This window comes from Rhodnius prolixus, unplaced genomic scaffold (assembly GCF_049639745.1).
Source record: "Rhodnius prolixus isolate KJV_2025 unplaced genomic scaffold, Rpr scaffold_10, whole genome shotgun sequence".
In the NCBI taxonomy this organism is placed as follows: Eukaryota; Metazoa; Arthropoda; class Insecta; order Hemiptera; family Reduviidae; genus Rhodnius; species Rhodnius prolixus.
The window spans coordinates 595065-606364 of record NW_027411615.1 but is presented as its reverse complement, the minus strand read 5'-3'; positions in this window follow the sequence as shown (position 1 = coordinate 606364).

Below are 11300 nucleotides of genomic sequence, written 5' to 3'. Positions count from 1 at the left end.
GAAAGTTTTAGTCCGAATTCGATTCTGATGACACGATTAGAAAGACAGATAAATTTTCTAAAAATTGATACCATTTCAAAGCATATGTTATTATTCAAACAGCCTCAATCTTCCTCCGGATGTTGGAAAAATAAAAGTAATCGAAATTTTTAAGAAAACTCATTAGGCCCTTACGTGATCATTATCAGACCTAGGTGCTGGCACTTTTTATGTAAAAGTTTTCTTGATTAATGGGCTTTCTAACGGTATATCATTTTCCAGGATTCCTTTTATCTTCGTAACCTTTGACTTCCTTATTTTAAGACAATCTACTTTAAAAATTGACTACTGGTCCATCTAAAAGAGTTTTCAATGAATTAAACAACTTAATAAGTAATACTGTTGAGTGCTCGTGAACACGTTTTCTTGTAAAACAAACGTAATTTCTCATACGAAGATAAAAGGAATCCTGGAAAATGATATACCGTTTGAAAGCCCATTAAACAAGGAAACTTTTATAAAAAGTGGTCAGCACCTAGGTCTGATAATGATAGGTCTAATGAGTTTTCTTAAAAATTTCGATTACTTTTATTTTTCCAGCATTTGGAGGAAGATTGAGGCTGTTTGGAGAATAACTTATGCTTCGAAATGGTATCAATTTTTAGGAAATTTATCTGTCTTTCTAACCGGTGTCATCAGAATCGAATTCGGACTAAAACTTTCTGAGTAATAACAATTTTTATTGGAAAAAAGTAATGATTTTAGAAAGAAAAAAATTAAAGTGACGTCACACAAGAACAGTGGAAAATATGAAGTTGGCCATACGTCATTGAACTCCACTTTAGATGTACTACACACAGTAGGCCTATGGACATTACTTACTGGTTCATCCTGTATATATGGCCAAGAGTTCGAGAGACAGATTGTTGGAGATGTTGTGCAATATGTTCAGTTTGTGCTGAACACAAACACAACACAAGCGGCTACCCCACAACAAAAAAAAAAAAAGAAAAAAACGTGCGGTCAGCTTCCCTCATCCTTCTTCACAAACTTCACAAACACACAGACAACAGCTAAATCGAATTAGGCTGGGTGACAGTGAAGTTGTGGATCTCCTTAAGGTTTCTCTCTTGGCTGGCAGTAGGGTGTGAGAATAAGGGAGAGAGAGAGAGCCCTTTCTAGAAAATCTAATAAATTCCCAGCACCAAAATGACCACGCTACCCAGCAAGCAGCTCGAACAACCATTCCACAAGGTATTTTACCCTCTAGTTCCTCGGCTGGCCCCCAGGACAACACACAACCCAGAGAACTGTGTATAAAAGGGAGGAAATCAAACTAGCCGTGACCAGAAGAGAGAGAAGCTAAGAGCCCTTCACAGGGACCGAGGGTAGAAAGAGAGACAGTGAGAGCGGAATAAATATCGATAAGCTATTCAGGGATGAGCCCTGTGTCCAGGCAGGCCTTTAGTGGCTAAGCCATAGGGACTAGAGTGTGTGTAGGGCCATGCTAATGAGAATGTTGAAGGGGGGAATATCAATAGAAGAAGGACGAACTGACCCTTAGGGAGTTCCTATCGCGGTTACTACACTATTCCCAAACCAAGATCCTAATATCAATGCTAAAACCATTTTACTTAAAAGCTACTTTTTATTTTCGATTCCCCAAAATGGTTCTTTTTTTTAAAAAAAACAAAAAAAAAAACGGTCCACCAACAGTTTCATTGTTTCCTCCCTCTCAGAAAAGAAACAAAAAATTATCTGGAGTAAACTCTCCCGATAATACAACGTCCAACCCACCAATTACTAGGTACAATAAACAAATTTTTTAACTTACAACATTTTTTTTGGATTTTAACCCGAAACCTCAAAATATTTAATCCGAAGTAGCACGCATGTTCATTGTAGTTCATCAGAGTTTGATTTTGTGTCCGGAAAAATGCATTGCATAAAGACGTATTTCCGGAAACGATCTGTTTTTCTTTTATTTCAAAGTAAAATTAAAGAATATATTGACAGAAATTAGCAATAATTATAAATCTGTTTGAAGACTCAGATTCAATCTCATAAGTAGTGTATTCAGTAATAAATGCAATAAAAATAATAAAATTACTAATAAAGTTTAATAATTTGCGCAAGAGATGGACATATTAAACAAATAATTCCAGCTTAGAGTTACTGACTTGTTAATAGAGCAAAAAAACTGGAACTACTTTAACTGGCAACTGGATTGGAATTTCCAGACAAGAAATCTTCTCTAATTACTAATTACGTCATAAATTATGCTTAATTTAATTCAATTAATATTTAATAAATTTTGCAACAATGACCATGTTAACTGCTTAAGTTGTTATTTTTTATTTATTTCATAATCCTGGTTACTGGAAGTACTGCTATAGTCAAATTTTCGAAACTATGAGGGGGAAGAAACCATCTTCATGATGAATTTGAAACTATATTTCATTATTATTACGTCACATAGATTAGAGGAAGTGACTGAGAGTAAAGAATATGTAGTGTAATTTGGCCTTGTTGACCTTTAATCTCGATTTGCGAAACCAGGGCTAGAGAATGTGAAGATCGTGATGAATCAGATTGCATTTACGGGATTGTGGGCTAGGATGGCCATATCCTCGGCATACCAATAAAAAAAAAATTGATCCATTGAGATGGACAGGAATATCAAGCCGTATCCAAAATCTCCCTCTTCAGGAACTCCTACAAGCATTTTGGTAAATAGGAGGAGAGAATGAGCCTTGGATATTGTAGACTGTAGATTGTATGAAAAGGGCGGTTCCCTAAAAAGGGACAGAGAACGCTGGCAACCCAAAATGCCAATTGTTCCCTCGTCCCACTCCCTCATCTCATGAGAGATACCGGGGCTTCAATAACCTGTTAAAGCAGGAACAAGTCATTAGGGACTCAACCGCCCAGTACCCTGTATAAACCTAGAAAGTTCTGGTAAAGATAACCAGATACCACAATCACCGTTAGGGAAACATTTGACCTCCCGAAGATGAGAAATCTAGTTTTAGAATAAACGGGATACACCTCTACAAAGTGCTGCACAGTCTCATCGGACTCATCACAGCCGGCGCAGATTGGCGACTGGGTAAGACCGCATTTAAAAAGATTGTATGCTTAATTCGCGTGTACATTCAACACCTGAACCAACTGGCGGATCTGGGATAAGCCTTTGTATATTCTTGGATGGCCCAAGAAAGTTTAATTACGTAACTTGTGATGTCAAAAAGTCGTGTGAGTGTCCTCACCAGATTTCCCCCCCCCCCCGCAATCCAGGGATGGAGAAACATGAGGACCAGGGCTTCAAAGTATGTGTGGGTGTCTGCATGTTCAGCACGTGTTACTTTTTTTTTTGTAGACAGTGCATTGGATAATGGGTGTAAAAGTGATTTGTGTCATGACAAGGAGAATATCGTAGTAGAATATCCAGGGGAATTATGGTTGTCAGACTGGTTAAACAGAAAATTATGTATTTATATTTAGTGTCCGTCAAGTGTGTATTGGTTTAACCACGACTGAGAGAAGATAGTTGGGTAAACGATTAAAGGAGGTCTTGATCGTAAAATAGATGTTAGATCACGAAGATACTGGAGACGAGCCTGCAATATCCTGTGTGTCTATGAAATCTGCCAGGTTCATTGGTCAACCTGGTCTACATCAGATCCTGACTTCAACATGTTTCCCCTATTATGTTTCCCGTACCAGCTGTTTTTCCCATCTTCGTGTTTTAACCCAAAATTTGACCAAAATATTGTGGAAAATGTCACAGTTTATGATGAATTTTTTCTTGCATCTTGGAATTTTTACTAAAAAGAGGTGGTTGACGTATGTTTAAGATAGCGTGAAGTTAACAGCGTGATGAACAGCAAAGTTTATTTTGTTTTTAACGAAAAATTGTGGAGCTAACTTACGTCAAAGTTTAAATCAAACTAGTATAGAGAATTGCAATTCTCGACAAACCCCCTACTGCGCAGTCGCAACATCCTCTAAGGAACGTACGTAAGATAAGATTCTAATAGAGCGGCCCTTAAGGCCTACGCCCCTGCAACCCCTTTGGATCTATTGTGGCTCCCCTACTCTAGAGCTCGCCCTCCAGACCCCGTCCGTTTAATCAGGCTCTTAATTCTGGAGAGCGACTCCTGGGTAAAGCTCTTCAGGCCTTGGTTTTTCCTCCCCGAGAAGTAAACATCCTTAGCCAGACAAGCCCCTCACACTGACAAAACACGTGCAGTGCCGTTTCCTCTTCTTCCTGACAGAACCTACAAAGGTTCTGCCAGGCTCATGCGATGGAACGTACGTATACTTCTTTAAAAAAAAAAAACCTGGCAACCCCCTCTGGCTATCTAAGGAAAAAATCCCTGGGTTCGGAAAGCTGGAAAGCTTGGATAATCAATCCCTTGTGACGGACTTCTAATCTCCCAAAGGCCCCTAGAAAGAATATATCCTGCTTCAATATCCAGACAGCATCTCTAGAAGAGCCCCACTACAAGAAGGGTGTCTATAGATTGGGATAGCTTCTTCCTGGTGCCCAAATAGCCCTTACCTCCTAAGATAGGGTGTATCCTCCTCTACCATTAGTAGCTAAACAGGTTTTTTGGGGAAGCCACTACATTATTGTGATTCAAGGCTGCTTTACTCTGAAAAAAAGCTTCGACTTAGAGCATCCAGTGCCTCGGAGATTCCGTTGTTAATACAGTCTAGCCTCCCATAAAGGACACTCTCACTAGCGACCACCTCCATTTACGGACAGTTTTTGGAGTTCCCCGTTTTACCCCTATACACCTTCTATATAAAAGAACCTCTACATAGCGACCGCGGACATTAATTTTGGGGAACGGATTAAATGTTTCACCTCCCACCAACGACCACCTTATTATTAAAAGTTCGTTTGACGCGGTGATCAAAATAATTATCCTCTCTCAAGTTATTGTTTTTTTTTTCTGGTTTTCCCTAAAGTTTCCTATATATGCTCCATACATCTTGTACCATTTTAATCATTTTTCAATATTACTTTGGACGAACCATATTATTTTTTCCGGGTATGTCTCCCAAACTAAAGTGGTTAACTCTAGAAGAGAAAATAAATGTGTTGGAAGATTTTGCAAAAACCAAATCGAGCCATCGTCAACTTGCCGAAAGGTTTGTTCTATTTTTCTAATAATAGATGATAGTATGGTAATAATTTTATCATAAATTATTATTGTTATGAATAAATGTGATGATTATTATTAAAATTATTAATTAAGTCAATAATATGTGGTTTTTTGATAAATTTTTTGGATAATTAAGAAAAATTTGATGCATATCGTATAGCTGCAATAATTATGCAATTATGTACGTTTTTATATCTATTAATAATAAACAATTTTTAAATAGATGTTTGAGAAAAAAAAACCCATATTTTTTCACTATGAAACTTGCCTACACTCCTTCTAACGACCACCTCCAAACAGCGGCCACTTTGCTTTCCCCCGCCAGTGTCCGTTATTGAGAGGCTCGACTGTACATCCATCCCTATACCAATAATCTTTCCTTTGGCATGTATTGGAATAACAATCACCTGGATTGGGCTAAGCTGGAGTTATAGTTGCACGCAAGAACTATCTCTACCGACAATGTCTACATAGTGTGAACATTAGGGATGCCAGTAATTTAAGGCTCTCGATAGAGTGCTCACGCTACAGAAAAGACAAATTGTACATCACCGGAAAGTGACCAAGTACAGACTCCTCGGAAGAGACTAATGAGCATGGATTCTTTTTAAGCCGAGAATCTCCGTATAACTTGAAAACCTCCTGCTAAAAGGCAGATCTTAAAAGCAACCAAGAGTGACATCATAAAAACTTGTGCCTTTGAACAGTGATTCACAAAAGACATTAGTAACCGTACATCACAGTCCAATTGTTACGTACAAATATCCCGCACCAATTAAAATACTTATATGTTTGTATTAGTGAGCTATGAATATTTATTCATTGCTTGAATAATATGTCGTAAGTGTGCATGCAAGGGTTGAATTTTCATCAGTTATAAAATGAGTCAGTACAAAATGAAAGTATTAATCAAGAAATGAAAATTGGACGTATATAACGTAATACTGACAATGAAACTATATGCATAAATATAATACAAGATGCGGGTACATTTCTCTATTTAAAAAACAGACCTCCATCAAGTCAGCTGTAACTCGTCATCTTTGAACAGATGATCATGAACACTTTGTACCATACACCCCTGTATTGCCCTTTTGGTGTTTTAAAAAACATCGATATGTACATTAATATTAACTTTATAAAAAAGAAAAAGGGTTAAATATAACAGGCGATAGGGGCCTCGCCCCGATAGAATATTTTAAACTAGCTTAACTAAGTCTTCGTCTATATGGCTCCACAACTTTGCCCCCATAATTAGTGGGCTACCCCTACATTAATATTCGGATTTTTTGTAGCCCCCTCCTAAATGGAATATTAATACAATTTAATTGCGGTCTTGTCAATGGTTGAAACCCGGGTACCACCCACACAAACCCTAAAATTAACAAATCAAAAGTTTGATTCACAGAACTTGTACCACTGTATCAATTTCTACAAAAATATGTAGATGTGTACCTAGCGAATAGAAAAAAAAACAAATACTACATTCCACAGTTTCCTGTTTACGTACAGATGATCAGATGACTGAAGCTCAAAACTTCAGCTACAAGATTCGAAACACAAGAAAGACGCTGGCTGGCCAAACTTGATGGGGGGAAAAAAAGTGAAAAAATAGTCTACGTTTCTTGTAATTTTCTAGGCTAAGAACTTCGAGGAAATTTAAAATTAGATGACTAGAAAGGTGAAAAATTCAAAATATCTAGTGTGATTGTACTTCCGGCGAGCGAATCTTCAGGATTAACGTACTGCTTACAAGATTAGACCTTTTTAAAATTTAGTAAGTGATAATGTATTGAACAGCAAATGCATTGAAATTTCTGGTATCACATTGAAAAGTCACTAGAGAGAATTGCATCAGTAGTGCAATGTAATACCCAGAAAGTGTCCTTAATCGAATGTACCCAGAAAAACGTAAAGATTCAAAGTTGTCGGTGTAAAAATGGCAATCGATTTAATAAAGTGACCTTTTTCTAGTTGTTTCGCGATCTTTTATAACCCAATTTCCGGCGATTCTTTTCTAAATTTAATGATATTGATCACAGACAGACAGACTGACAGTACTCATAAAGTGTTTTTCAAGTGAAAACTAGGTAGCAAAAAATTGGTCACATTCTTGTACAGAAGTACTAAGATAGGGCACGTTAAAAAAAATCCTTAAAACGTATATTTCCGGTCCGGGGAATCAAAATTGATAATCTGTCCAATCAGAATACTACCTACTGACGAGGTCTAAAAAAAGAAGGAAACCTTAAATTGGCCAATGGCAAAATGATTTTAAATAATCACATTTAAAAATAATTAGAATAATAAAATTTGCCAATTCATGACGCCATTATAAAATAAATTGATATAATTTTATTTAAAAAACCACATACAGTAAGTTATATTCATAAAAATCTTCCTGTATTATAGAATGAGTTTGCACATAATATTAGATAGAGATAAATAATAGTATGTACGCATATCGTACATATGTTACAAATAATCATCCACTATAATAAATTGTATTTGACAATCCATTAATCAACTGGTGGTCGTTGTAATATAATAGTAAAGATCTGTGACTATGTCTATTCCATATAATTTACTAGTTTCATATGTCCATGTATAAGTAACCAAGGTGTATACGATGCAAGGCCACACTCTAGTGTCTAATAGAGGAACTACAGCTGATGACGTAGATATAATGGTAAACATTTCCTGTTTAGATCCCTTTTAGTTCCCCCTTAATCTTGTAAGAAATTGTGTGGATTATGAGCTTTCACCCTGGAACATCATTATGTACTGAATATGAATTCCACCTAACGTGACAAGAAGGGACGGTGTGGGCCACCTGCTTCAAGATTCCTCACGGGTCACAATAGATTATCTGCAGGCCCACCTAGATCGTATTGGAAGTAGCAGCGGACCCGACCTGCACTCTCTGAGAGTGTGGAAGAGAGGATATGTCCTCCGAACTCTTGACTTATGTGTGTGTGTGTCACTTCCATCGAAGGACATAAGAAATACTGTTATATCGGGCGATGTCTTCAGGTGTGAATCATTTGTGTACTGGGAAGCCCGACGTCGGATAGCAGTGTCTTGCGGCGTAGACAAAAAAAAAAAAATTTAAAAAATAAATAAATAAATAAAATTTATTGAAAAAATTTCAATGTAAATATTTTTTGCTTGATAAACGACTAACACGAGACTCAAACGAATTGACCTCAATCTGAAGTATAAAATGTTGAAAAGACTACTCGACAAACGTTCTGAACTGACCCAGAAGAACAAAAGAAAACTATACACCGCTCTACTTGCCCCAATATGGACGTTCGGAATACAACTCTACGGAAGCGCCCAAAAAATCGAACATCAACCGACTTCAGACCTTACAATCAAAAATTCTAAGAACAATAGTTAACGCTCCCTTCTACGTCTCCAATCATACTATACGAGAGTCGTTTGAAAAGTCCGTGCAAAGTCAGAGAGATAGCACCACTGGCGCGTATCGAGGTTATATTTAGTTAGTAGCATCTCTTGGAAGAACACACACCAAGTTTCAGCCAGATCGGTCTATTTCTTTGTGTTTGGCATTCGTTTGAATCGAGGAAGTCGAGTGATTTTCAAAAAAGTGGACGAAAAAGAATTTCGTGTGTTGATTAAACACTACTTTATGAAAGGCAAAACGCCTCAGGAGACTAAAGAGAAGCTTGATAAACATTATGGTGACTCTGCACCTTCGATTAGAACAGTTTATAAGTGGTTTCAAAATTTTCGGAGTGGCCATATGGGCACAAGTGACGCTGAACGTTCTAGGACGCCCTGTTGAGGTTACTACTCCAGAAATCATTGATAAAATCCATGATATGGTGATGGATGACAGAAGAGTGAAGGTGCGCGAGATTGCTAGTGCTGTGGGCATCTTGAATGAACGGGTATATAATATTTTGCATCAACATTTGGACATGACAAAGCTATCCGCAAGATGGGTGTGCCGCGATTGCTCACGCTTGACCAAAAACGAAATCGTGTGAAGTGTTGCAAGGACGGTTTGCAGCTGTTCCAGAAGAATCCGCAGGACTTTAAGCGTCGTTTCGTCACTGTGGATGAAACATGGATACATCACTACACTCCTGAGACCAAAGAACAATCTAAACAATGGGTTATCAAGGGGGAATCTGCGCCAAAAAAAGGCGAAGACCGTTCCTTCGGCTGGAAAGATTATGGCGACTGTCTTTTGGGATTCGCAAGGAATAATCCTCATCGACTATCTGGAAAAGGGTAAAACTATTACAGGATTATTCATCGTTATTGGACCATTTGAAAACCGAGCTGCAAGAAAAACGCCCACGATTGGCTCACAAAAAAGTTCTTTTCCATTACGACAACGCACCAGCTCACACCTCAGCAGTTTTGGTCGCAAAATTAATGGAAATAGGGTTCCAACTCGTTTCACATCCCCCCTATTCTCCAGACTTGGCTCCCTCGGACTACTATTTGTTCCCCAATATGAAGAAATGGCTGGCGGGAAAATTATTTTATTTAAACGAGGAGGTGATTGCAGAAACAAATGGCTATTTTTCAGACTTGGACAAATCCTATTATTCGGAAGGGATCAACAAACTAGAGCAGCGTTGGACGAAGTGTATAAGCCTAAAAGGAGACTATGTTGAAAAATACGAGTAAAAAAGGTTTACCCTAAAAAATTAAGTAGTTTTTATTTTTGCACGGACTTTTCAAACCCCCTCGTACACTCTGATCTAAATATTCCCTCACGTTTCTGAAAATAGCCCCAATCTCGGTTCACAAAACTCCACTCAAATCTACACAAGTCATTAGCAACCTCTGATCCACAACATGTCTACTACAAGCACTTCCTTCAAATCCACAGCGCAGACTAATGCGGCGGTGGCCACGCGATCATCTCAACATTTAACGCCGACCTCCTAGGATGGTTACTGTGTAAGCTTGCCAAACTGGGCGAACTAACGGCTTCCTTCCATCACTGGATGGTCGTCGTTCACTCCACTCCTTCGCGCACATGCATGTATGTACATTTGTACTTATATATATTTTTTGCTTCTCGCCTAGGCGCCGTCAAATTTATAAAAGATAATGTTATGGTTAAAATCAGAAAACAGAATGTACCACTTCACTGAAAATCATTGTTCAGTTCTTAAAGCTATTCTCGAAAACGAGGGGTACGATTCTTTTTTGAAACTTAAGTTCATGTATTTCTCAAATTAGTTCTAAAAACGTTTATTTGAAACTACAAAAAAAAAAAGGAGCTACAACGATGTTTAGAACTCAAAAATTTCCCTTTCAAGAATAATTGTCTCAGGAAAACTAATTTAAAATACAGATTTTGGGAAGAAGTTCCTAACTTAGGACTTAGCTAAGTCATTTTTCCTTGTGTACACAAAGTTTACAGGAATTATAAATGAGGAAATAGAATTTCAAATTTGTATAAAAAGAAGTAATCTATAAAAGGGAAGTGCGTACATTGCTGCGTAGATGCATTTCAGATTATTGCTTTTTTTGGGGGGGGAAAAGTGGTAGCAATGATTTTTGTTTTCTAAAAAAAAAAACTTTGTTAACATATAATAATGCAACAAGTTGCTCAAATCTTTTTCCAAACTTTATTTAAGTTAGGCTGCACTTAAGAGAAATTAAAGCATTTTCTCTTAAATTGCTGTTTCCACTATACTGTACGGTTCTAAAACCTATGTAATTACTAGGGAACGGATTCGTATGTATTTACATATTTTTTTCTAGGCAATTTACAGACGTTTTTCAACTAGAAGTATTCATACTGACACTTTTTAAGCCGTTTGAGTCTACTTTTATTTCACATATTTGGATGTTATCGCATATTTATACATATTTGATTAAAATAAATATTTCTACATATTTAATCAAAATATGTACATAGATATTATCAGTGACGTAGATTCCTTAATCTCCTCGGTTAAAAAAGTGTTCTTAAAAGCACCAAGTCGTATTAAAATGCTAAAAGATCTCTATCCAGACTTGTGCCTTCCACCAGAACCAATATTGACAAGATGAGGTACTTGGCTGGAAGCAGCTCAGTATTACTATGAAAACTACAATAAAATCAAGAATGTCCTTTCACATCTCGAAGACGAAGCAGTAGCGATAAATACA